Consider the following 5,017-nt stretch of genomic DNA (forward strand, 5'->3'; position numbering starts at 1 on the left):
TCAAGAATTTGTCTACCAGTGAGGAGGATTTTTATCATACTGGACTCAAAAGATTGGTTTCTCAATAAATATTTTTATTGGAAAACCGGTCGTGACAAGCTTGGTACCAGAGCCAGGCTGACTGTAGGAAGCCACTAGGTGCGATCGCTAATTGGTTATTAGCATGATAGAGCTAATTTATATTTTTGCAATTGTAGTCATTTTCTGTCAGTCAGCATAAATTTATGATCTGACCATGCAGAATGTTTGCCCACTTTTGTAGATGGCCGACAACAGTTGCGAGTCTCAGACCTTCGCCAACGTGCCCGATGGGTTCGTCAAGCTTCTTTCCTTCATCGTTCAGGTCACGATGGGGCCATCTGTGCGCCCAGTTTTCACACTCTGCCAGCACCGAGTCAACGATAGTCTGACCATGCACCAGGCCGCGGTGCAGTTCAAGGGAGGGCGTGGTGAGTTACGCCGCTTCCGGTTCGTGGGAAGAGCCATGCCTACGGAGAAGCATGCTATGCAGATGGCAGCCCGTGAGGCGATAGCTCGTCTGAGGGATGTCCTCCCCGTGATGAAGACTCGTCGTTACCGTTATCTTCCGTGCCATGTGCCATACACCTGTCACTACGCATACTCCTGCCCCAGAGGAGAACGAGACGAGGCTTTTGAGATGCTCATTGAGTATCTCCGGGCCCTGGAGGCAGCCTTCGACAACCTGGTGGACGACTTCGTAGCTACCTGCATGGACTCAGTTCATCGCTGTGCTGCCAACAGGAGGGAGCTCCTACCCATCGCACCGCCACTGACTTTTGTCTCGTCATCAGCATCTTTTACGCCTACGCGTCGTCTGCCTTCTACCGAAGAATTCAACCAAGTCATTGCACCCACTTCAGCGTGCACTGCACCACCCTTCACGCCCACTCCTGTACGTGTTGCTCCGCCCCTGGCAACCGCTCCGTCCACTCTGCGCAACACTACACGTATGGAGCCCATTAGCGAGGAGGAAGTCAAGTCCCCAACCTCGCTACGCCTCGCCCTCGGCAGGGCAAAGGAGGTCGTCAACATCTCTGCCTGAGTACGCTTAGCTGCCGTGTAATGTACCGCTTTGTAAGATATGTACATAGGTTGTGAGAAGTAGCCTGTTTGCGCATCATGTAGGATCTGGAGAAGTGCACTAGCCTAAATAACATGTCAGGATTTTGTACGCATGTCCTGAGTGATGTATTATATAATTACCGCCCGCGTGTAAGATATGTAATGAGCAGTCCTTCTCCGTGCGCAAGTCGATTTGTTTTTCTTAAGTAAGCTGGGTTATTTAGTTTTATTTGCCAGCTTTATGCATTTATGGATTTGTTTTTGCGACTCTTTACGCTTTTCTTATGGGTCTTACAAATATATCCCCAGAGTGAAAAATGTCTCGTCCTTGGACTCGCTCCATGCCAATTCCACCAGAGGAAAATTATGATGCACCACCCAGCCAGGGACAATCAAGCCAACAAGGCAGTGAATCGGCACTTTCACAAATGTGCCGCCTTTATGAGCAGAGTCAGCAACAACATCGGGAAATAATGAACCAAGTCATCAACATGGGAAATCACCATGGACAGTATCAGCAGCATTCCAAGTTATCTGAGCTACAGAAGACACGTCCTCAAACATTTTCTTACACTGACAAACCTCTTGAAGCCGAGGACTGGCTTCGAGATATGGAGAGAAAATTAATTATTGCAAAATGTTCAGACCCCGAGAAGGTATTATATGCTCCGCACTATCTCACAGGAGCAGCCGCATCGTGGTGGGAGAATTTTCTGCACATGCATCCCAACGAAAATGACATAACCTGGGATGATTTCAAGGAAGGTTTCCGTGGTGCACACATTCCTAAGAGTATTATGAAAATCAAGAAGAGAGAGTTCGATGACCTCAAACAAAGGAATATGACAGTGTCAGATTACAATAGTCAATTTACTCTATTGTCCCGGTACGCCAATGAAGAGCGTATGACTGAAATCAAGAAGATGGAGAAATTCCTTGACGGTCTGGCGCCCGCGCTTAAATGCCAACTGGTCGTGCACACTTTTCCTGATTTTAAAACACTGGTGGACAAAGCCATTACTCTGGAAAATGAGAGACGCAGTCTGGAAGATATCCGCAAGCGGAAAAGGGACCAGACAAACCATGCTCGCAAACACCGAAGCAAGACAGATTTTCAAAAGGGTGGGACACACAAATCCTCAGCCAATGTCTCACGCCCAATCAAGAATTTTCATGCAAGGGACAAGGAATTCACCTATCGCCCCGGCGTTACTTGTTACGCTTGTGGAGAAGAAGGGCACTATGCCAAACAGTGCCCCAAGCCAAGGAGTTCAACCCCAAAGCCAAACAACGGCGGCAACAATTCCGCGCCCAAGCGAAACAATTTCAATCCCAACAATAACCACAGGAAGGGTCATCTGAACCACGTAACCAAAGAGGAGGCACAAAATGCTCCGGATATCGTACTCGGTACGTTTCCTATCAACACAATACCTGCAATGGTTTTGTTTGATTCTGGAGCTTCTCATTCTTTCATTTCGAAAAATTTTGCTTTGCAAAATAATTTTTCGATGCTTCCTTTGGAGAAATCCATGATCATCAAGTCCCCTGGGATTCAGCAAGTTACTCAGAATTACTGTCAGAATGTGGTCATTGAGTTTGAAGGATTGGAGTTTCACGCAAATCTTATTGTGTTGGAAAATAAAGGACTAGATGTCATCCTAGGGATGGATTGGCTAACCACCAATAAGGGTTTTATCGACTGCTTCAACAAGACCGTAATTCTCACACACCACCAAGGGAAGACAATAAGAGTATCAGCCAAGGAAGGAAAATTACCCCGGCAACCGAGATTAAATAAGGTGGACGTTTTTTGAGCTAAACAAGGTTCCAGTAGTGTGTGAATTTCCAGATGTATTCCCTGAAGAACTACCGGGCATGCCACCAGATCGAGAAATAGAATTCCGCATCGAGCTAGCACCAGGAACCACCCCCATATACAAGAAACCATACAGAATGGCACCATCCGAGTTGATCGAGTTGAAGAAGCAAATAAAAGAATTACTGGAAAAAGGATACATTCGAGCCAGCTCCTCACCTTGGGGAGCACCAATTTTATTTGCCAAAAAGAAGGATGGAACGCTGAGATTGTGTATTGACTATCGAGCACTTAACATGGTCACAGTCAAAAACAAATACCCGATGCCAAGGATAAACGATTTGTTTGATCAACTCACTCAGGCCAAGGTATTCTCAAAAATTGACTTAAGGTCAGGATACCATCAATTGAAGGTACGAACGGAAGATATCCCCAAAACAGCCTTCACCTCCAGATATGGACTGTACGAGTTCACAGTGATGCCATTTGGATTAACTAACGCCCCAGCATATTTTGTTCACCTTATGAACAAAGTATTCATAAAGTTTTTGGACAAGTTCGTCGTGGTATTCATCGACAATATTCTGGTATACTCCAAGACACCAGAAGAGCACGCAGAACATCTCAGGATTGTGCTAGGAGAGCTAAGAAAACACCAATTGTATGCCAAGTTCAGCAAGTGCGAATTTTTGCTAAGACAAGTAGGCTTTCTAGGCCACGTACTAACCCAAGACGATATCGCAGTGGACCCAGAGAAAGTCAAGGCCGTACTTGGCTGGAAGTCACCAGCCAGTGTAACAGACATACGAAGTTTCTTGGGAATGGCAGGATATTACCGCAGATTTATTGAAGGATTTTCCACCATAGCCAAGCCTATGACACAATTGCTCAAGAAAGATAAGAAGTTTGAATGGACAGAAGCCTGCGAGAAAAGTTTCCAAGAGCTAAAGCGGAAGTTAACGACAGCACCGGTATTAATTGTACCCGACATACACAAGAATTTTGAAGTATATTGTGACGCGTCCAGAAAGGGTCTCGGATGCGTGTTGATGCAGGAAGGCAAGGTTGTCGCCTACGCTTCAAGGCAACTTCGCAAGCATGAGGAAAATTATCCCACTCATGACTTAGAAATGGCAGCAGTTATTCATGCACTCAAGGAATGGAGGCATTTCTTACTTGGGAATCAATGTGAAATATATACGGATCACAAAAGTCTCAAATATATTTTCACACAGCCAGAACTAAACTTACGGCAATGACGTTGGTTGGAGTTGGTAAAGGATTATGATGTTGGTATCCATTACCATCCAAGGAAAGCAAATGTAGTGGCCGATGCCCTTAGTCGGAACCCCAGCTCCGACGAAAACAATCTGCACAGCTTGAGGCCCGAATTCCAACAAGAATTTGCCAAGCTCAACTTAATAATGGTAGCAGAAGGCACCATATCAAACTTGGAAATACGACCCAACCTTGTGGAGAAAATTAAAGAAGCTCAGCCTGGTCACACCAGCATCGACGGCATCAAAAGGAAGTTGAGTATGGGCAAGGCCTCGGAATTTGTCATAGACAATGAAGGAATATTATGGTACGGAGAAAGGCTCTGCGTGCCAAACATAGAAGACCTTAAACAGCAAATTTTAGCTGAAGGACACACCACTCCATATTCAATTCACCCTGGAGGAACCAAAATGTATAAGGATATTCAGGAAAGATTTTGGTGGCACGGTATGAAGAGGGACATAGCCACCTTCATTGCATGTTGTGACTCATGTCAACGCATAAAAGCTGAGCATCAGAGACCAGCCGGACTACTGCAACCGAACAAAATACCTGAGTGGAAATGGGATGAAATAGGGATGGATTTTATTGTCGGACTACCTCGGTCACGACACGGGAATGATGCCATATGGGTCATCACCGATAGATTAACCAAAGTGGCACACTTTATTCCAATAAAGACGACCCACACCACTCAGAGGCTTGCCAGGATTTATCTTTCCGCAGAGTTTGTCTGCACGGTGTCCCGAAGACTATAATATCCGACAGAGGCACTCAGTTCGTCTCAAGATTTTGGGAGCATTTACAACAGGCTCTGGGAATCCAACTAGCCTTCAG

Source organism: Triticum aestivum, chromosome 5B, assembly GCF_018294505.1.
Source record: "Triticum aestivum cultivar Chinese Spring chromosome 5B, IWGSC CS RefSeq v2.1, whole genome shotgun sequence".
Taxonomy (NCBI): Eukaryota; Viridiplantae; Streptophyta; class Magnoliopsida; order Poales; family Poaceae; genus Triticum; species Triticum aestivum.